The sequence below is a fragment of the Aythya ferina genome (genome assembly GCF_964211825.1).
Source record: "Aythya ferina genome assembly, contig: HAP1_SCAFFOLD_376, whole genome shotgun sequence".
NCBI classification, from domain to species: domain Eukaryota; kingdom Metazoa; phylum Chordata; class Aves; order Anseriformes; family Anatidae; genus Aythya; species Aythya ferina.
Window position 1 is genome coordinate 4525 of NW_028181191.1, and position 21810 is coordinate 26334.

Consider the following 21810-nt stretch of genomic DNA (forward strand, 5'->3'; position numbering starts at 1 on the left):
CCTTAGTCCTGCTGGCCACGCCGTTTCTTGTACGAGCCAGGATGCTGTTGGCCTTCTTGGCCACCTGAGCACGCTGCTGGCTCATATTCAGTCGACTATCCACCATCACTCCCAGGTCCTTCTCTGCCAGGCAGCTTTCTAACCACTCGGATGGCTTTTCCAACCATCTTCAAACTTCCAGATCTAGAGGAACGCTTTGGCTGCAGCCTAAAAGCCACGTGCACGTAAGCTGCCGCAAGCCAGCCGACCTTCTTCCCATGACCTGCCAGGAAACAGCAATGTAGGCACGTAACCAAATTAAAGCCAAAACTTGCAGCCCAGTCCTTGACCTGAATAGTGAGTGAGGATCCGGAGCCTGGCATTTATGCGTGATAGCTTCTACGCAGCCGAAGTAAATACACCCCGGGTGCCCTGAGCTGGAGGACCACGATGGTGGGAATGATCAACTCCCAACCGACCCTGAACGTGTGCGCGATTTGCTGCTCCACCTGGACCTATACAAGTCCGTGGGACCAGGTGGGATTCATCCCAGGGTGCTTAAGGAGCTGGCTGACGCCATCGCGGGACCTCTCTCAATTATTTTTCAATGATCTTGTGAATCTGGAGAGGTCCCAGTGGACTGGAAGCTGGCAAATGTCGTACCAATTTTCAAGAAGGGCAAGAAAGTGGACCGTGGCAACTACAGGCCTGTCAGGCTCACATCAGCGCCTGGTAAAATTCTGGAGAAGATGATCCTTGAAGTTCTTGAAGCGCACCTGGGGGACAACGCAGTCATTGGTCCCAGCCAACATGGGTTCATGAGGGGTAGGTCCTGCCTAACAAATCTGAATTCCTTTTATGATAAGATCACCCATCTAGTTGATCAAGGGAAACCAGCTGACGTGATCTTTTTGGACTTGAGCAAAGCTTTTGACACGGTTTCCCGTGCGATCCTACTGGACAAAATGTCCAGCATACAACTCAACAAACACGTCATACGGTGGGTGAGCAATTGGCTGACAGGCAGGGCTCAAGGGCTTGTGGTAAACGGGGCCACATCAGGCTGGCGCATGGTCACTAGTGGGGTCCCTCAAGGCTCCACTTTAGGGCCGGTCCTCTTCACGGATTTTATAAACAATTTAGATGTAGGACTAGAAGGTGTTTTGAGCAAATTTGCTGATGGCACCAAACTTGGAGGCGTTGTAGACTCAGATGAGGGTGGAAAGGCCTCGCAGAGAGATCTGGGCAGATTGGAGAGCTGGGTGATCACCAACCGCATGACGATTAACAAGAGCATGTGCCGGGTCCTGCACCTGGGACAGGGCAACCCTGGCTATACGTACCGACTGGGTGACGAGATGCTGGAGAGCAGCCCCGCAGAGAGGGATCCGGGGGCGGTGGTTGACAGCAAGTTGAACATGAGCCAGCAGTGTGCCCTGGCAGCCAGGGGGGCCAACCATATCCTGGGGTGCATCAAGCACGGCATTGCTGGTCGATCGAGGGAAGTGATTGTCCCGCTCTACTCTGCGCTGGTGCGGCCTCACTTCGAGTACTGCATGAAGTTCTGGGCAGCACAGTACAAGAAGGACATTAAACTGCTGGAGAGTGTCGAGAGGAGGGCGACGAAGATGGTGAAGGGCCTAGAGGGGAAGCCGGATGAGGAGCGGCTGAGGTCACTGGGCCTCTTCAGCCTGGGGAAGGGGAGGCTGAGGGGGGACCTCATTGCAGCGTACAACTTCCTCGCGTGGGGGAGTGCAGAGGCAGGTGCTGACCTATTCTCCGTAATCACCAGTGATAGGACCCACGGGAACGGTGTTAAGCTGAGGCAGGGAAGGTTTAGGCTGGACGTCAGCAAGAGGTTCTTCACCGAGAGGAGGGTGGTCGCACACCGGAACAGGCTCCCCAGGGAACTAGTCACTGCACCAAGCCTGTCTGAATTTAAGAAGCAATTGGACCGTGCACTTAGTCACGTGGTCTAAACTTTTGGGTAGACCTGTGCGGTGCCAGGAGTTGGACTTGATGATCCTTATGGGTCCCTTCCAGCTCAGGATATTCTATGATTCTATAAATAGTGTAGTCAGAGGTCACGGGGCTAGATTTAGAAAAGTCCTGCATAAAGAAGGGATCTCAGAGAAGAAAATGTAAATAACATTAATATCAAGAAAAGGAATTCTGATTGCTAAATTCTTTATCTGTCATGACTAGACAGACGAAAATCTACGATGGCAAGTTTGCCTTTAAGGTCATTTTCTTTTTTTATTCATTTCTTTTATTTATTTGTATTGATTTTTTTAACAGGCTCTGTACTAATTTTGCTCACAGAATGACTAACAGAAATATGACCCTTGTGCACCTTTTGTAGTTAATTCATTAGGTCAGCTGTAACCACTAAGCCCCTTGTCAGGTTATTTCTACTAGCAATAAGGAGCAATAGACCTTAAAACTTTGAAGCCAGGTAGACGAGCTTATTCCACAAGGTCTCTTGGCTCCACCCTTGTTAAGTGAAACCTGCCAGGTGTGGGTCATTTGACCTTTGCTATATTAGGAAGCCTGAGGACTTGTGGGGGAATTGCCTCCCCAGGGGAGACTGAGGCTTGGGTAGCCTGGGGTGTTTTTCTCTCGTGGTGAATTGGTCTCCGTGTTCCCTACTAGGCTGCTTTTCCTTCATGTTTTCTGCCCTCTCTGTGAAATAGTTTTAGAGACTCTATGAGCTAGTTACGTTGGTGGTGCCTTCTTCAGAAAAGCCCTGGTGGCACTCTTTCACTGCGAAGCAACTTTGGAAGTGACTGGAGTTCAGGAGACAGCAGGTAAGTGTTCCTGGGTTCTGTGGTTGTTACTGCTGAGGAGTTTGAGTACTTCCTTCACCTTGTCTGTTTTCTGTGAAATTACTTAGGTGGATTCTAAGCTCCCTTCCGAGCACTGGAAGAAAAAAACAAACAAAAAAAAGGCCTCACAAGCCCAAGTGCACACAGGTCAGCCTGACGTTGAAGAAGGTTCTTAAGTATTTGGAAGATTGACAAACGGGCTGTGTGAACAAGGTGCCTTAATGTGAATGCAGATTGTGGTAAGTAGAAAGAGGTTGGCCTTGTGGTAAGTAGAAAGAGGTTGGGATGGATACTGGTGGAAAGATTGCTACTTTGACTAAGTGGAAATCGTGAGAATGTGCTGTTGTTCATAAAAAAAAAATACAGTTTTCAAAAGATGCAGGCCAAAAGCAGCATGAGGAAAGTCTGTCATCTTCTCTTCAGGCCTGGGTCTCAGCTGGGGACTGCTTCCTGAACAGGTCCAGCACCTTAAAGAGAACTGCACTTCGTCCCAAGCCCTATGAACCCGAGTCTCAGCTATCACGGGTAAGTGTCTGGCGCAGAGTGCGAGGCGCAGAGTGCGAGGCGCAGAGTGCGAGGCGCAGAGTGCGAGGCGCAGAGTGCGAGGCGCAGAGTGCGAGGCGCAGAGTGCGAGGCGCAGAGTGCGAGGCGCAGAGTGCGAGGCGCAGAGTGCGAGGCGCAGAGTGCGAGGCGCAGAGTGCGAGGCGCAGAGTGCGAGGCGCAGAGTGCGAGGCGCAGAGTGCGAGGCGCAGAGTGCGAGGCGCAGAGTGCGAGGCGCAGAGTGCGAGGCGCAGAGTGCGAGGCGCAGAGTGCGAGGCGCAGAGTGCGAGGCGCAGAGTGCGAGGCGCAGAGTGCGAGGCGCAGAGTGCGAGGCGCAGAGTGCGAGGCGCAGAGTGCGAGGCGCAGAGTGCGAGGCGCAGAGTGCGAGGCGCAGAGTGCGAGGCGCAGAGTGCGAGGCGCAGAGTGCGAGGCGCAGAGTGCGAGGCGCAGAGTGCGAGGCGCAGAGTGCGAGGCGCAGAGTGCGAGGCGCAGAGTGCGAGGCGCAGAGTGCGAGGCGCAGAGTGCGAGGCGCAGAGTGCGAGGCGCAGAGTGCGAGGCGCAGAGTGCGAGGCGCAGAGTGCGAGGCGCAGAGTGCGAGGCGCAGAGTGCGAGGCGCAGAGTGCGAGGCGCAGAGTGCGAGGCGCAGAGTGCGAGGCGCAGAGTGCGAGGCGCAGAGTGCGAGGCGCAGAGTGCGAGGCGCAGAGTGCGAGGCGCAGAGTGCGAGGCGCAGAGTGCGAGGCGCAGAGTGCGAGGCGCAGAGTGCGAGGCGCAGAGTGCGAGGCGCAGAGTGCGAGGCGCAGAGTGCGAGGCGCAGAGTGCGAGGCGCAGAGTGCGAGGCGCAGAGTGCGAGGCGCAGAGTGCGAGGCGCAGAGTGCGAGGCGCAGAGTGCGAGGCGCAGAGTGCGAGGCGCAGAGTGCGAGGCGCAGAGTGCGAGGCGCAGAGTGCGAGGCGCAGAGTGCGAGGCGCAGAGTGCGAGGCGCAGAGTGCGAGGCGCAGAGTGCGAGGCGCAGAGTGCGAGGCGCAGAGTGCGAGGCGCAGAGTGCGAGGCGCAGAGTGCGAGGCGCAGAGTGCGAGGCGCAGAGTGCGAGGCGCAGAGTGCGAGGCGCAGAGTGCGAGGCGCAGAGTGCGAGGCGCAGAGTGCGAGGCGCAGAGTGCGAGGCGCAGAGTGCGAGGCGCAGAGTGCGAGGCGCAGAGTGCGAGGCGCAGAGTGCGAGGCGCAGAGTGCGAGGCGCAGAGTGCGAGGCGCAGAGTGCGAGGCGCAGAGTGCGAGGCGCAGAGTGCGAGGCGCAGAGTGCGAGGCGCAGAGTGCGAGGCGCAGAGTGCGAGGCGCAGAGTGCGAGGCGCAGAGTGCGAGGCGCAGAGTGCGAGGCGCAGAGTGCGAGGCGCAGAGTGCGAGGCGCAGAGTGCGAGGCGCAGAGTGCGAGGCGCAGAGTGCGAGGCGCAGAGTGCGAGGCGCAGAGTGCGAGGCGCAGAGTGCGAGGCGCAGAGTGCGAGGCGCAGAGTGCGAGGCGCAGAGTGCGAGGCGCAGAGTGCGAGGCGCAGAGTGCGAGGCGCAGAGTGCGAGGCGCAGAGTGCGAGGCGCAGAGTGCGAGGCGCAGAGTGCGAGGCGCAGAGTGCGAGGCGCAGAGTGCGAGGCGCAGAGTGCGAGGCGCAGAGTGCGAGGCGCAGAGTGCGAGGCGCAGAGTGCGAGGCGCAGAGTGCGAGGCGCAGAGTGCGAGGCGCAGAGTGCGAGGCGCAGAGTGCGAGGCGCAGAGTGCGAGGCGCAGAGTGCGAGGCGCAGAGTGCGAGGCGCAGAGTGCGAGGCGCAGAGTGCGAGGCGCAGAGTGCGAGGCGCAGAGTGCGAGGCGCAGAGTGCGAGGCGCAGAGTGCGAGGCGCAGAGTGCGAGGCGCAGAGTGCGAGGCGCAGAGTGCGAGGCGCAGAGTGCGAGGCGCAGAGTGCGAGGCGCAGAGTGCGAGGCGCAGAGTGCGAGGCGCAGAGTGCGAGGCGCAGAGTGCGAGGCGCAGAGTGCGAGGCGCAGAGTGCGAGGCGCAGAGTGCGAGGCGCAGAGTGCGAGGCGCAGAGTGCGAGGCGCAGAGTGCGAGGCGCAGAGTGCGAGGCGCAGAGTGCGAGGCGCAGAGTGCGAGGCGCAGAGTGCGAGGCGCAGAGTGCGAGGCGCAGAGTGCGAGGCGCAGAGTGCGAGGCGCAGAGTGCGAGGCGCAGAGTGCGAGGCGCAGAGTGCGAGGCGCAGAGTGCGAGGCGCAGAGTGCGAGGCGCAGAGTGCGAGGCGCAGAGTGCGAGGCGCAGAGTGCGAGGCGCAGAGTGCGAGGCGCAGAGTGCGAGGCGCAGAGTGCGAGGCGCAGAGTGCGAGGCGCAGAGTGCGAGGCGCAGAGTGCGAGGCGCAGAGTGCGAGGCGCAGAGTGCGAGGCGCAGAGTGCGAGGCGCAGAGTGCGAGGCGCAGAGTGCGAGGCGCAGAGTGCGAGGCGCAGAGTGCGAGGCGCAGAGTGCGAGGCGCAGAGTGCGAGGCGCAGAGTGCGAGGCGCAGAGTGCGAGGCGCAGAGTGCGAGGCGCAGAGTGCGAGGCGCAGAGTGCGAGGCGCAGAGTGCGAGGCGCAGAGTGCGAGGCGCAGAGTGCGAGGCGCAGAGTGCGAGGCGCAGAGTGCGAGGCGCAGAGTGCGAGGCGCAGAGTGCGAGGCGCAGAGTGCGAGGCGCAGAGTGCGAGGCGCAGAGTGCGAGGCGCAGAGTGCGAGGCGCAGAGTGCGAGGCGCAGAGTGCGAGGCGCAGAGTGCGAGGCGCAGAGTGCGAGGCGCAGAGTGCGAGGCGCAGAGTGCGAGGCGCAGAGTGCGAGGCGCAGAGTGCGAGGCGCAGAGTGCGAGGCGCAGAGTGCGAGGCGCAGAGTGCGAGGCGCAGAGTGCGAGGCGCAGAGTGCGAGGCGCAGAGTGCGAGGCGCAGAGTGCGAGGCGCAGAGTGCGAGGCGCAGAGTGCGAGGCGCAGAGTGCGAGGCGCAGAGTGCGAGGCGCAGAGTGCGAGGCGCAGAGTGCGAGGCGCAGAGTGCGAGGCGCAGAGTGCGAGGCGCAGAGTGCGAGGCGCAGAGTGCGAGGCGCAGAGTGCGAGGCGCAGAGTGCGAGGCGCAGAGTGCGAGGCGCAGAGTGCGAGGCGCAGAGTGCGAGGCGCAGAGTGCGAGGCGCAGAGTGCGAGGCGCAGAGTGCGAGGCGCAGAGTGCGAGGCGCAGAGTGCGAGGCGCAGAGTGCGAGGCGCAGAGTGCGAGGCGCAGAGTGCGAGGCGCAGAGTGCGAGGCGCAGAGTGCGAGGCGCAGAGTGCGAGGCGCAGAGTGCGAGGCGCAGAGTGCGAGGCGCAGAGTGCGAGGCGCAGAGTGCGAGGCGCAGAGTGCGAGGCGCAGAGTGCGAGGCGCAGAGTGCGAGGCGCAGAGTGCGAGGCGCAGAGTGCGAGGCGCAGAGTGCGAGGCGCAGAGTGCGAGGCGCAGAGTGCGAGGCGCAGAGTGCGAGGCGCAGAGTGCGAGGCGCAGAGTGCGAGGCGCAGAGTGCGAGGCGCAGAGTGCGAGGCGCAGAGTGCGAGGCGCAGAGTGCGAGGCGCAGAGTGCGAGGCGCAGAGTGCGAGGCGCAGAGTGCGAGGCGCAGAGTGCGAGGCGCAGAGTGCGAGGCGCAGAGTGCGAGGCGCAGAGTGCGAGGCGCAGAGTGCGAGGCGCAGAGTGCGAGGCGCAGAGTGCGAGGCGCAGAGTGCGAGGCGCAGAGTGCGAGGCGCAGAGTGCGAGGCGCAGAGTGCGAGGCGCAGAGTGCGAGGCGCAGAGTGCGAGGCGCAGAGTGCGAGGCGCAGAGTGCGAGGCGCAGAGTGCGAGGCGCAGAGTGCGAGGCGCAGAGTGCGAGGCGCAGAGTGCGAGGCGCAGAGTGCGAGGCGCAGAGTGCGAGGCGCAGAGTGCGAGGCGCAGAGTGCGAGGCGCAGAGTGCGAGGCGCAGAGTGCGAGGCGCAGAGTGCGAGGCGCAGAGTGCGAGGCGCAGAGTGCGAGGCGCAGAGTGCGAGGCGCAGAGTGCGAGGCGCAGAGTGCGAGGCGCAGAGTGCGAGGCGCAGAGTGCGAGGCGCAGAGTGCGAGGCGCAGAGTGCGAGGCGCAGAGTGCGAGGCGCAGAGTGCGAGGCGCAGAGTGCGAGGCGCAGAGTGCGAGGCGCAGAGTGCGAGGCGCAGAGTGCGAGGCGCAGAGTGCGAGGCGCAGAGTGCGAGGCGCAGAGTGCGAGGCGCAGAGTGCGAGGCGCAGAGTGCGAGGCGCAGAGTGCGAGGCGCAGAGTGCGAGGCGCAGAGTGCGAGGCGCAGAGTGCGAGGCGCAGAGTGCGAGGCGCAGAGTGCGAGGCGCAGAGTGCGAGGCGCAGAGTGCGAGGCGCAGAGTGCGAGGCGCAGAGTGCGAGGCGCAGAGTGCGAGGCGCAGAGTGCGAGGCGCAGAGTGCGAGGCGCAGAGTGCGAGGCGCAGAGTGCGAGGCGCAGAGTGCGAGGCGCAGAGTGCGAGGCGCAGAGTGCGAGGCGCAGAGTGCGAGGCGCAGAGTGCGAGGCGCAGAGTGCGAGGCGCAGAGTGCGAGGCGCAGAGTGCGAGGCGCAGAGTGCGAGGCGCAGAGTGCGAGGCGCAGAGTGCGAGGCGCAGAGTGCGAGGCGCAGAGTGCGAGGCGCAGAGTGCGAGGCGCAGAGTGCGAGGCGCAGAGTGCGAGGCGCAGAGTGCGAGGCGCAGAGTGCGAGGCGCAGAGTGCGAGGCGCAGAGTGCGAGGCGCAGAGTGCGAGGCGCAGAGTGCGAGGCGCAGAGTGCGAGGCGCAGAGTGCGAGGCGCAGAGTGCGAGGCGCAGAGTGCGAGGCGCAGAGTGCGAGGCGCAGAGTGCGAGGCGCAGAGTGCGAGGCGCAGAGTGCGAGGCGCAGAGTGCGAGGCGCAGAGTGCGAGGCGCAGAGTGCGAGGCGCAGAGTGCGAGGCGCAGAGTGCGAGGCGCAGAGTGCGAGGCGCAGAGTGCGAGGCGCAGAGTGCGAGGCGCAGAGTGCGAGGCGCAGAGTGCGAGGCGCAGAGTGCGAGGCGCAGAGTGCGAGGCGCAGAGTGCGAGGCGCAGAGTGCGAGGCGCAGAGTGCGAGGCGCAGAGTGCGAGGCGCAGAGTGCGAGGCGCAGAGTGCGAGGCGCAGAGTGCGAGGCGCAGAGTGCGAGGCGCAGAGTGCGAGGCGCAGAGTGCGAGGCGCAGAGTGCGAGGCGCAGAGTGCGAGGCGCAGAGTGCGAGGCGCAGAGTGCGAGGCGCAGAGTGCGAGGCGCAGAGTGCGAGGCGCAGAGTGCGAGGCGCAGAGTGCGAGGCGCAGAGTGCGAGGCGCAGAGTGCGAGGCGCAGAGTGCGAGGCGCAGAGTGCGAGGCGCAGAGTGCGAGGCGCAGAGTGCGAGGCGCAGAGTGCGAGGCGCAGAGTGCGAGGCGCAGAGTGCGAGGCGCAGAGTGCGAGGCGCAGAGTGCGAGGCGCAGAGTGCGAGGCGCAGAGTGCGAGGCGCAGAGTGCGAGGCGCAGAGTGCGAGGCGCAGAGTGCGAGGCGCAGAGTGCGAGGCGCAGAGTGCGAGGCGCAGAGTGCGAGGCGCAGAGTGCGAGGCGCAGAGTGCGAGGCGCAGAGTGCGAGGCGCAGAGTGCGAGGCGCAGAGTGCGAGGCGCAGAGTGCGAGGCGCAGAGTGCGAGGCGCAGAGTGCGAGGCGCAGAGTGCGAGGCGCAGAGTGCGAGGCGCAGAGTGCGAGGCGCAGAGTGCGAGGCGCAGAGTGCGAGGCGCAGAGTGCGAGGCGCAGAGTGCGAGGCGCAGAGTGCGAGGCGCAGAGTGCGAGGCGCAGAGTGCGAGGCGCAGAGTGCGAGGCGCAGAGTGCGAGGCGCAGAGTGCGAGGCGCAGAGTGCGAGGCGCAGAGTGCGAGGCGCAGAGTGCGAGGCGCAGAGTGCGAGGCGCAGAGTGCGAGGCGCAGAGTGCGAGGCGCAGAGTGCGAGGCGCAGAGTGCGAGGCGCAGAGTGCGAGGCGCAGAGTGCGAGGCGCAGAGTGCGAGGCGCAGAGTGCGAGGCGCAGAGTGCGAGGCGCAGAGTGCGAGGCGCAGAGTGCGAGGCGCAGAGTGCGAGGCGCAGAGTGCGAGGCGCAGAGTGCGAGGCGCAGAGTGCGAGGCGCAGAGTGCGAGGCGCAGAGTGCGAGGCGCAGAGTGCGAGGCGCAGAGTGCGAGGCGCAGAGTGCGAGGCGCAGAGTGCGAGGCGCAGAGTGCGAGGCGCAGAGTGCGAGGCGCAGAGTGCGAGGCGCAGAGTGCGAGGCGCAGAGTGCGAGGCGCAGAGTGCGAGGCGCAGAGTGCGAGGCGCAGAGTGCGAGGCGCAGAGTGCGAGGCGCAGAGTGCGAGGCGCAGAGTGCGAGGCGCAGAGTGCGAGGCGCAGAGTGCGAGGCGCAGAGTGCGAGGCGCAGAGTGCGAGGCGCAGAGTGCGAGGCGCAGAGTGCGAGGCGCAGAGTGCGAGGCGCAGAGTGCGAGGCGCAGAGTGCGAGGCGCAGAGTGCGAGGCGCAGAGTGCGAGGCGCAGAGTGCGAGGCGCAGAGTGCGAGGCGCAGAGTGCGAGGCGCAGAGTGCGAGGCGCAGAGTGCGAGGCGCAGAGTGCGAGGCGCAGAGTGCGAGGCGCAGAGTGCGAGGCGCAGAGTGCGAGGCGCAGAGTGCGAGGCGCAGAGTGCGAGGCGCAGAGTGCGAGGCGCAGAGTGCGAGGCGCAGAGTGCGAGGCGCAGAGTGCGAGGCGCAGAGTGCGAGGCGCAGAGTGCGAGGCGCAGAGTGCGAGGCGCAGAGTGCGAGGCGCAGAGTGCGAGGCGCAGAGTGCGAGGCGCAGAGTGCGAGGCGCAGAGTGCGAGGCGCAGAGTGCGAGGCGCAGAGTGCGAGGCGCAGAGTGCGAGGCGCAGAGTGCGAGGCGCAGAGTGCGAGGCGCAGAGTGCGAGGCGCAGAGTGCGAGGCGCAGAGTGCGAGGCGCAGAGTGCGAGGCGCAGAGTGCGAGGCGCAGAGTGCGAGGCGCAGAGTGCGAGGCGCAGAGTGCGAGGCGCAGAGTGCGAGGCGCAGAGTGCGAGGCGCAGAGTGCGAGGCGCAGAGTGCGAGGCGCAGAGTGCGAGGCGCAGAGTGCGAGGCGCAGAGTGCGAGGCGCAGAGTGCGAGGCGCAGAGTGCGAGGCGCAGAGTGCGAGGCGCAGAGTGCGAGGCGCAGAGTGCGAGGCGCAGAGTGCGAGGCGCAGAGTGCGAGGCGCAGAGTGCGAGGCGCAGAGTGCGAGGCGCAGAGTGCGAGGCGCAGAGTGCGAGGCGCAGAGTGCGAGGCGCAGAGTGCGAGGCGCAGAGTGCGAGGCGCAGAGTGCGAGGCGCAGAGTGCGAGGCGCAGAGTGCGAGGCGCAGAGTGCGAGGCGCAGAGTGCGAGGCGCAGAGTGCGAGGCGCAGAGTGCGAGGCGCAGAGTGCGAGGCGCAGAGTGCGAGGCGCAGAGTGCGAGGCGCAGAGTGCGAGGCGCAGAGTGCGAGGCGCAGAGTGCGAGGCGCAGAGTGCGAGGCGCAGAGTGCGAGGCGCAGAGTGCGAGGCGCAGAGTGCGAGGCGCAGAGTGCGAGGCGCAGAGTGCGAGGCGCAGAGTGCGAGGCGCAGAGTGCGAGGCGCAGAGTGCGAGGCGCAGAGTGCGAGGCGCAGAGTGCGAGGCGCAGAGTGCGAGGCGCAGAGTGCGAGGCGCAGAGTGCGAGGCGCAGAGTGCGAGGCGCAGAGTGCGAGGCGCAGAGTGCGAGGCGCAGAGTGCGAGGCGCAGAGTGCGAGGCGCAGAGTGCGAGGCGCAGAGTGCGAGGCGCAGAGTGCGAGGCGCAGAGTGCGAGGCGCAGAGTGCGAGGCGCAGAGTGCGAGGCGCAGAGTGCGAGGCGCAGAGTGCGAGGCGCAGAGTGCGAGGCGCAGAGTGCGAGGCGCAGAGTGCGAGGCGCAGAGTGCGAGGCGCAGAGTGCGAGGCGCAGAGTGCGAGGCGCAGAGTGCGAGGCGCAGAGTGCGAGGCGCAGAGTGCGAGGCGCAGAGTGCGAGGCGCAGAGTGCGAGGCGCAGAGTGCGAGGCGCAGAGTGCGAGGCGCAGAGTGCGAGGCGCAGAGTGCGAGGCGCAGAGTGCGAGGCGCAGAGTGCGAGGCGCAGAGTGCGAGGCGCAGAGTGCGAGGCGCAGAGTGCGAGGCGCAGAGTGCGAGGCGCAGAGTGCGAGGCGCAGAGTGCGAGGCGCAGAGTGCGAGGCGCAGAGTGCGAGGCGCAGAGTGCGAGGCGCAGAGTGCGAGGCGCAGAGTGCGAGGCGCAGAGTGCGAGGCGCAGAGTGCGAGGCGCAGAGTGCGAGGCGCAGAGTGCGAGGCGCAGAGTGCGAGGCGCAGAGTGCGAGGCGCAGAGTGCGAGGCGCAGAGTGCGAGGCGCAGAGTGCGAGGCGCAGAGTGCGAGGCGCAGAGTGCGAGGCGCAGAGTGCGAGGCGCAGAGTGCGAGGCGCAGAGTGCGAGGCGCAGAGTGCGAGGCGCAGAGTGCGAGGCGCAGAGTGCGAGGCGCAGAGTGCGAGGCGCAGAGTGCGAGGCGCAGAGTGCGAGGCGCAGAGTGCGAGGCGCAGAGTGCGAGGCGCAGAGTGCGAGGCGCAGAGTGCGAGGCGCAGAGTGCGAGGCGCAGAGTGCGAGGCGCAGAGTGCGAGGCGCAGAGTGCGAGGCGCAGAGTGCGAGGCGCAGAGTGCGAGGCGCAGAGTGCGAGGCGCAGAGTGCGAGGCGCAGAGTGCGAGGCGCAGAGTGCGAGGCGCAGAGTGCGAGGCGCAGAGTGCGAGGCGCAGAGTGCGAGGCGCAGAGTGCGAGGCGCAGAGTGCGAGGCGCAGAGTGCGAGGCGCAGAGTGCGAGGCGCAGAGTGCGAGGCGCAGAGTGCGAGGCGCAGAGTGCGAGGCGCAGAGTGCGAGGCGCAGAGTGCGAGGCGCAGAGTGCGAGGCGCAGAGTGCGAGGCGCAGAGTGCGAGGCGCAGAGTGCGAGGCGCAGAGTGCGAGGCGCAGAGTGCGAGGCGCAGAGTGCGAGGCGCAGAGTGCGAGGCGCAGAGTGCGAGGCGCAGAGTGCGAGGCGCAGAGTGCGAGGCGCAGAGTGCGAGGCGCAGAGTGCGAGGCGCAGAGTGCGAGGCGCAGAGTGCGAGGCGCAGAGTGCGAGGCGCAGAGTGCGAGGCGCAGAGTGCGAGGCGCAGAGTGCGAGGCGCAGAGTGCGAGGCGCAGAGTGCGAGGCGCAGAGTGCGAGGCGCAGAGTGCGAGGCGCAGAGTGCGAGGCGCAGAGTGCGAGGCGCAGAGTGCGAGGCGCAGAGTGCGAGGCGCAGAGTGCGAGGCGCAGAGTGCGAGGCGCAGAGTGCGAGGCGCAGAGTGCGAGGCGCAGAGTGCGAGGCGCAGAGTGCGAGGCGCAGAGTGCGAGGCGCAGAGTGCGAGGCGCAGAGTGCGAGGCGCAGAGTGCGAGGCGCAGAGTGCGAGGCGCAGAGTGCGAGGCGCAGAGTGCGAGGCGCAGAGTGCGAGGCGCAGAGTGCGAGGCGCAGAGTGCGAGGCGCAGAGTGCGAGGCGCAGAGTGCGAGGCGCAGAGTGCGAGGCGCAGAGTGCGAGGCGCAGAGTGCGAGGCGCAGAGTGCGAGGCGCAGAGTGCGAGGCGCAGAGTGCGAGGCGCAGAGTGCGAGGCGCAGAGTGCGAGGCGCAGAGTGCGAGGCGCAGAGTGCGAGGCGCAGAGTGCGAGGCGCAGAGTGCGAGGCGCAGAGTGCGAGGCGCAGAGTGCGAGGCGCAGAGTGCGAGGCGCAGAGTGCGAGGCGCAGAGTGCGAGGCGCAGAGTGCGAGGCGCAGAGTGCGAGGCGCAGAGTGCGAGGCGCAGAGTGCGAGGCGCAGAGTGCGAGGCGCAGAGTGCGAGGCGCAGAGTGCGAGGCGCAGAGTGCGAGGCGCAGAGTGCGAGGCGCAGAGTGCGAGGCGCAGAGTGCGAGGCGCAGAGTGCGAGGCGCAGAGTGCGAGGCGCAGAGTGCGAGGCGCAGAGTGCGAGGCGCAGAGTGCGAGGCGCAGAGTGCGAGGCGCAGAGTGCGAGGCGCAGAGTGCGAGGCGCAGAGTGCGAGGCGCAGAGTGCGAGGCGCAGAGTGCGAGGCGCAGAGTGCGAGGCGCAGAGTGCGAGGCGCAGAGTGCGAGGCGCAGAGTGCGAGGCGCAGAGTGCGAGGCGCAGAGTGCGAGGCGCAGAGTGCGAGGCGCAGAGTGCGAGGCGCAGAGTGCGAGGCGCAGAGTGCGAGGCGCAGAGTGCGAGGCGCAGAGTGCGAGGCGCAGAGTGCGAGGCGCAGAGTGCGAGGCGCAGAGTGCGAGGCGCAGAGTGCGAGGCGCAGAGTGCGAGGCGCAGAGTGCGAGGCGCAGAGTGCGAGGCGCAGAGTGCGAGGCGCAGAGTGCGAGGCGCAGAGTGCGAGGCGCAGAGTGCGAGGCGCAGAGTGCGAGGCGCAGAGTGCGAGGCGCAGAGTGCGAGGCGCTTCCTAGCAAGATGTCTTCTGCAGAGGTTTGCAAAGGAGTTTCTGTGCTTGCAGGGGTACGTTACTTTAGTTTTGTGGCAATGCAATTGAGTTTTGGAAGTTGTCTTGCCCTTTTCTACATCCTTCCTGCATCCAGAGGAGGAGCTGTGAAGCTTAACGTCACAAATCTCTAATGCAGATCATAAACCCCACAAAGTTAAGGTAGTTGTTCATCTTGGACAGGGTACGTTTGAATCCAAAACTCATCTTTAGGATGGAAGCAAGCTCTTTATTAAGCTCTTTCTGTTAATAGGAACGTGAGTCTTTCTGCCTGGAGCACAATTCAACAGAGCAGTCAACCAGTTCTTTAGCTTTGAAGGTGCTGAAGTGGACCCTGGGTTAAAAAGAACCGGTTCCCAGCCTGCCTCGAAAGGCTTACGCTTAGTGCTAAAATGTGAGTTTCCTTTCTGGTACGTGAACATCCTAGCCTTAAGATTTTCAGTACTCAGTCGCGGTCCCCAGACTCTCGTGTTTTGAGAGGGATCGTACTCCCCTTACCTAATGTGGGAATCCCGTTTTTGTGCCTCAAGGGTCAATGGTGTAAGGCACTTAGAAATCATTGCGGATTGTGGTTGTTGTCAATTGCCACGGAAATTAAGGCCGTGCAAGTACCTTCTACCCCTTCTTCTTCCCTTTCATTTGTTGTCCGGTTACTACACAATATTACCCATTTGGTGAGGTGTCCTAAAAAAAAAAAAAAAAAGCATTACGTCCTAATGTTAACAACTCTTCTTTTTTCTTTCTCTAGGTCTGCCAGTAGCTGACAAGGTAGAAAGATGACCTCTTCTCTTTCATTCTTGTGAAGTTAGAGGCAGTGCCCATTTAAACTGTGGCTGAGGCTCTGCGATGGTGCAAGTCTATCTTACTCCTTCAAATTCAGTGATGCTGCCGGAGTTTTCAGTAATGAACTTTGAAGGATTCAACCACTCTAAAGCTTTTGGACAGTGGCAATTATCTGAAAACATTGCTACAGGTTTATCTTCTTCGTCTACGTTTGTTTGCTCTCTCCATCTCATTCAAAGCAGTCAGGACTGGTTTGCTTCCCCCTTCTCTGGAAATTTGCACTAGGAACCATTGTTAGAATCAGAATCCTGATCTGAGAGCACGATGAAAAATGTTGCACTCCAACTTGGACATTGGAGAGGAAAATGTTCATGTATACGTCAGTATGGTACTCAGACAGCTGCTTACACCTTTTAGCTTTTAAACCTGAGAAGCAACAGGTAGTTTCTACGTTGCCCTCGGGGATAGTGTACTCTTTTGTACTTTGCTTCTATACAAACAGCTCAGAATTTTAAAGTCATGTTGTCGCTCATACCACCAAACAACCTTGCACGGCATTACGCGTTCCCCCCCAGATAGATCTTGCCCTGAATGCGTGACCAGACAAGGAAATAATGCCGGCACGTGAAACGAACTCGTAAATACATCTCTTTTTGGCTCGTTTTGTTTTGTTTTGATGCTTTGTGGGGCTTAGCTGTACTTCAGTGAGAAGAATGTCTTCTGGTGTGAACTGAAATTATACCTCTATGCCACAATGTCCCTCTCTTTTTTTTTTATTTTTTTTTTGGGGGGGGGTTGGGGGGGGGGTGGGGAGGGGAGAGGAGGGTGTTGATAATTCCTTGTGGCCACCTGAAGGAGTTGCAAAATAATAAAATTTAGGTGAAGGAAAAGTTCCTTCTCTTAATTTTTGTCGTCGTTGTTTTTCTTTTCCATCTGGTCATAAAATGAAGGTCCCATTCTCTGGCTTGTGGCAGAGTGCAAGCGTGCTGAAACCGTTCACGTTACGTAGACTGTATTTGTCTGAAATGATAATATCATACCTATAGTCTGCTGCAGGCTCAAAAGCAGCCTATGCCTCCTGGACCGTTTTATGCCTTTGCTTTTGTTACTACGCCCTTGTAAGTCTTCAACAGGGAAATGAAATTACCCTATAGAGAAGAAACACCATCCAGAAGAAACTTCAGGTGCTAGGGCCTGAATCTTCACTGAAACCAAAGGCAGGTATCTTACTGACGTGAAGAAAGGGGCTTCAATCTATCCTGGTTTGTTTACTAATGAAGGAGCGTGAAAAAGATGCATGTCCTTGTCTCTGCAGAGGAGGTGAAGGAACAGCTAGTGCAAGGAACACAAAATTCAGTTATGCCGAACTAACAGGTGGTTGTATCCCAGCTTGGAGACTGCAACACAGAATCACCTAGGTTGGAAGAGACCTCCAAGATCATGTAGTCCAAGCTCTGACATAACACTAACCAGTCCTCCACTAAGCCGTATCCCTAAGCTCCACACCTAAACATCTTTTAAAGACCTCCAGGGATGGTGACTCGACCACTCCCCTGGGCAGCCCGGTCCAATGCCTAACGACCCGTTTGGTGAAGAAGTTTTTCCTAACATCCAGCCTACACCTCCACTGGTGCAACTTTAGCCCATTCCCCCTCGTCCGATCACCAGGCACATGTGAGAACAGACCAACCCCCACCTCGCTACAGCCTCCTTTAAGGTATCTGTAGAGTGCGATAAGGTCGCCCCTGAGCCTCCCCTTCTCCAGAGCGAACAATCCCAGCTCCCTCAGCCGCTCCTCATAAGACTTGTTCTCCAGATCCCTCACCAGCTTTGTTGCCCTTCCCTGGACTCACTGGAGCCTCTCAATATCCTTCTTGTAGCGAGGGGCCCAAAACTGAACATAGTACTTGGGGTGCGGCCTCACCAGAGCCAAGTACAGGGGCACAATGGCTTCCTTAGTCCTGCTGGCCACGCCGTTTCTTGTACGAGCCAGGATGCTGTTGGCCTTCTTGGCCACCTGAGCACGCTGCTGGCTCATATTCAGTCGACTATCCACCATCACTCCCAGGTCCTTCTCTGCCAGGCAGCTTTCTAACCACTCGGATGGCTTTTCCAACCATCTTCAAACTTCCAGATCTAGAGGAACGCTTTGGCTGCAGCCTAAAAGCCACGTGCACGTAAGCTGCCGCAAGCCAGCCGACCTTCTTCCCATGACCTGCCAGGAAACAGCAATGTAGGCACGTAACCAAATTAAAGCCAAAACTTGCAGCCCAGTCCTTGACCTGAATAGTGAGTGAGGATCCGGAGCCTGGCATTTATGCGTGATAGCTTCTACGCAGCCGAAGTAAATACACCCCGGGTGCCCTGAGCTGGAGGACCACGATGGTGGGAATGATCAACTCCCAACCGACCCTGAACGTGTGCGCGATTTGCTGCTCCACCTGGACCTATACAAGTCCGTGGGACCAGGTGGGATTCATCCCAGGGTGCTTAAGGAGCTGGCTGACGCCATCGCGGGACCTCTCTCAATTATTTTTCAATGATCTTGTGAATCTGGAGAGGTCCCAGTGGACTGGAAGCTGGCAAATGTCGTACCAATTTTCAAGAAGGGCAAGAAAGTGGACCGTGGCAACTACAGGCCTGTCAGGCTCACATCAGCGCCTGGTAAAATTCTGGAGAAGATGATCCTTGAAGTTCTTGAAGCGCACCTGGGGGACAACGCAGTCATTGGTCCCAGCCAACATGGGTTCATGAGGGGTAGGTCCTGCCTAACAAATCTGAATTCCTTTTATGATAAGATCACCCATCTAGTTGATCAAGGGAAACCAGCTGACGTGATCTTTTTGGACTTGAGCAAAGCTTTTGACACGGTTTCCCGTGCGATCCTACTGGACAAAATGTCCAGCATACAACTCAACAAACACGTCATACGGTGGGTGAGCAATTGGCTGACAGGCAGGGCTCAAGGGCTTGTGGTAAACGGGGCCACATCAGGCTGGCGCATGGTCACTAGTGGGGTCCCTCAAGGCTCCACTTTAGGGCCGGTCCTCTTCACGGATTTTATAAACAATTTAGATGTAGGACTAGAAGGTGTTTTGAGCAAATTTGCTGATGGCACCAAACTTGGAGGCGTTGTAGACTCAGATGAGGGTGGAAAGGCCTCGCAGAGAGATCTGGGCAGATTGGAGAGCTGGGTGATCACCAACCGCATGACGATTAACAAGAGCATGTGCCGGGTCCTGCACCTGGGACAGGGCAACCCTGGCTATACGTACCGAGTGCGAGGCGCAGAGTGCGAGGCGCAGAGTGCGAGGCGCAGAGTGCGAGGCGCAGAGTGCGAGGCGCAGAGTGCGAGGCGCTTCCTAGCAAGATGTCTTCTGCAGAGGTTTGCAAAGGAGTTTCTGTGCTTGCAGGGGTACGTTACTTTAGTTTTGTGGCAATGCAATTGAGTTTTGGAAGTTGTCTTGCCCTTTTCTACATCCTTCCTGCATCCAGAGGAGGAGCTGTGAAGCTTAACGTCACAAATCTCTAATGCAGATCATAAACCCCACAAAGTTAAGGTAGTTGTTCATCTTGGACAGGGTACGTTTGAATCCAAAACTCATCTTTAGGATGGAAGCAAGCTCTTTATTAAGCTCTTTCTGTTAATAGGAACGTGAGTCTTTCTGCCTGGAGCACAATTCAACAGAGCAGTCAACCAGTTCTTTAGCTTTGAAGGTGCTGAAGTGGACCCTGGGTTAAAAAGAACCGGTTCCCAGCCTGCCTCGAAAGGCTTACGCTTAGTGCTAAAATGTGAGTTTCCTTTCTGGTACGTGAACATCCTAGCCTTAAGATTTTCAGTACTCAGTCGCGGTCCCCAGACTCTCGTGTTTTGAGAGGGATCGTACTCCCCTTACCTAATGTGGGAATCCCGTTTTTGTGCCTCAAGGGTCAATGGTGTAAGGCACTTAGAAATCATTGCGGATTGTGGTTGTTGTCAATTGCCACGGAAATTAAGGCCGTGCAAGTACCTTCTACCCCTTCTTCTTCCCTTTCATTTGTTGTCCGGTTACTACACAATATTACCCATTTGGTGAGGTGTCCTAAAAAAAAAAAAAAAAAGCATTACGTCCTAATGTTAACAACTCTTCTTTTTTCTTTCTCTAGGTCTGCCAGTAGCTGACAAGGTAGAAAGATGACCTCTTCTCTTTCATTCTTGTGAAGTTAGAGGCAGTGCCCATTTAAACTGTGGCTGAGGCTCTGCGATGGTGCAAGTCTATCTTACTCCTTCAAATTCAGTGATGCTGCCGGAGTTTTCAGTAATGAACTTTGAAGGATTCAACCACTCTAAAGCTTTTGGACAGTGGCAATTATCTGAAAACATTGCTACAGGTTTATCTTCTTCGTCTACGTTTGTTTGCTCTCTCCATCTCATTCAAAGCAGTCAGGACTGGTTTGCTTCCCCCTTCTCTGGAAATTTGCACTAGGAACCATTGTTAGAATCAGAATCCTGATCTGAGAGCACGATGAAAAATGTTGCACTCCAACTTGGACATTGGAGAGGAAAATGTTCATGTATACGTCAGTATGGTACTCAGACAGCTGCTTACACCTTTTAGCTTTTAAACCTGAGAAGCAACAGGTAGTTTCTACGTTGCCCTCGGGGATAGTGTACTCTTTTGTACTTTGCTTCTATACAAACAGCTCAGAATTTTAAAGTCATGTTGTCGCTCATACCACCAAACAACCTTGCACGGCATTACGCGTTCCCCCCCAGATAGATCTTGCCCTGAATGCGTGACCAGACAAGGAAATAATGCCGGCACGTGAAACGAACTCGTAAATACATCTCTTTTTGGCTCGTTTTGTTTTGTTTTGATGCTTTGTGGGGCTTAGCTGTACTTCAGTGAGAAGAATGTCTTCTGGTGTGAACTGAAATTATACCTCTATGCCACAATGTCCCTCTCTTTTTTTTTTATTTTTTTTTTTGGGGGGGGGTTGGGGGGGGGGTGGGGAGGGGAGAGGAGGGTGTTGATAATTCCTTGTGGCCACCTGAAGGAGTTGCAAAATAATAAAATTTAGGTGAAGGAAAAGTTCCTTCTCTTAATTTTTGTCGTCGTTGTTTTTCTTTTCCATCTGGTCATAAAATGAAGGTCCCATTCTCTGGCTTGTGGCAGAGTGCAAGCGTGCTGAAACCGTTCACGTTACGTAGACTGTATTTGTCTGAAATGATAATATCATACCTATAGTCTGCTGCAGGCTCAAAAGCAGCCTATGCCTCCTGGACCGTTTTATGCCTTTGCTTTTGTTACTACGCCCTTGTAAGTCTTCAACAGGGAAATGAAATTACCCTATAGAGAAGAAACACCATCCAGAAGAAACTTCAGGTGCTAGGGCCTGAATCTTCACTGAAACCAAAGGCAGGTATCTTACTGACGTGAAGAAAGGGGCTTCAATCTATCCTGGTTTGTTTACTAATGAAGGAGCGTGAAAAAGATGCATGTCCTTGTCTCTGCAGAGGAGGTGAAGGAACAGCTAGTGCAAGGAACACAAAATTCAGTTATGCCGAACTAACAGGCGGTTGTATCCCAGCTTGGAGACTGCAACACAGAATCACCTAGGTTGGAAGAGACCTCCAAGATCATGTAGTCCAAGCTCTGACATAACACTAACCAGTCCTCCACTAAGCCGTATCCCTAAGCTCCACACCTAAACATCTTTTAAAGACCTCCAGGGATGGTGACTCGACCACTCCCCTGGGCAGCCCGGTCCAATGCCTAACGACCCGTTTGGTGAAGAAGTTTTTCCTAACATCCAGCCTACACCTCCACTGGTGCAACTTTAGCCCATTCCCCCTCGTCCGATCACCAGGCACATGTGAGAACAGACCAACCCCCACCTCGCTACAGCCTCCTTTAAGGTATCTGTAGAGTGCGATAAGGTCGCCCCTGAGCCTCCCCTTCTCCAGAGCGAACAATCCCAGCTCCCTCAGCCGCTCCTCATAAGACTTGTTCTCCAGATCCCTCACCAGCTTTGTTGCCCTTCCCTGGACTCACTGGAGCCTCTCAATATCCTTCTTGTAGCGAGGGGCCCAAAACTGAACATAGTACTTGGGGTGCGGCCTCACCAGAGCCAAGTACAGGGGCACAATGGCTTCCTTAGTCCTGCTGGCCACGCCGTTTCTTGTACGAGCCAGGATGCTGTTGGCCTTCTTGGCCACCTGAGCACGCTGCTGGCTCATATTCAGTCGACTATCCACCATCACTCCCAGGTCCTTCTCTGCCAGGCAGCTTTCTAACCACTCGGATGGCTTTTCCAACCATCTTCAAACTTCCAGATCTAGAGGAACGCTTTGGCTGCAGCCTAAAAGCCACGTGCACGTAAGCTGCCGCAAGCCAGCCGACCTTCTTCCCATGACCTGCCAGGAAACAGCAATGTAGGCACGTAACCAAATTAAAGCCAAAACTTGCAGCCCAGTCCTTGACCTGAATAGTGAGTGAGGATCCGGAGCCTGGCATTTATGCGTGATAGCTTCTACGCAGCCGAAGTAAATACACCCCGGGTGCCCTGAGCTGGAGGACCACGATGGTGGGAATGATCAACTCCCAACCGACCCTGAACGTGTGCGCGATTTGCTGCTCCACCTGGACCTATACAAGTCCGTGGGACCAGGTGGGATTCATCCCAGGGTGCTTAAGGAGCTGGCTGACGCCATCGCGGGACCTCTCTCAATTATTTTTCAATGATCTTGTGAATCTGGAGAGGTCCCAGTGGACTGGAAGCTGGCAAATGTCGTACCAATTTTCAAGAAGGGCAAGAAAGTGGACCGTGGCAACTACAGGCCTGTCAGGCTCACATCAGCGCCTGGTAAAATTCTGGAGAAGATGATCCTTGAAGTTCTTGAAGCGCACCTGGGGGACAACGCAGTCATTGGTCCCAGCCAACATGGGTTCATGAGGGGTAGGTCCTGCCTAACAAATCTGAATTCCTTTTATGATAAGATCACCCATCTAGTTGATCAAGGGAAACCAGCTGACGTGATCTTTTTGGACTTGAGCAAAGCTTTTGACACGGTTTCCCGTGCGATCCTACTGGACAAAATGTCCAGCATACAACTCAACAAACACGTCATACGGTGGGTGAGCAATTGGCTGACAGGCAGGGCTCAAGGGCTTGTGGTAAACGGGGCCACATCAGGCTGGCGCAT

The 21810-nt window shown here is 59.4% G+C and overlaps 1 long non-coding RNA gene across 2 annotated transcripts; it reads left to right on the forward strand.

The window, feature by feature from the left end:
• Nucleotides 1-2555: 2555 nt before the first annotated feature.
• LOC311429162 lies at nucleotides 2556-15379 on the forward strand. Of its 2 annotated transcripts, XR_014688118.1 has the most exons (5): nucleotides 2556-2786; nucleotides 2873-3040; nucleotides 3171-3329; nucleotides 14095-14235; nucleotides 14590-15379. It is a non-coding gene; the product is annotated as an uncharacterized lncRNA (long non-coding RNA). The 2 variants fall into 2 exon arrangements; XR_014688119.1 differs by lacking the exon at nucleotides 14095-14235.
• Nucleotides 15380-21810: the final 6431 nt, after the last annotated feature.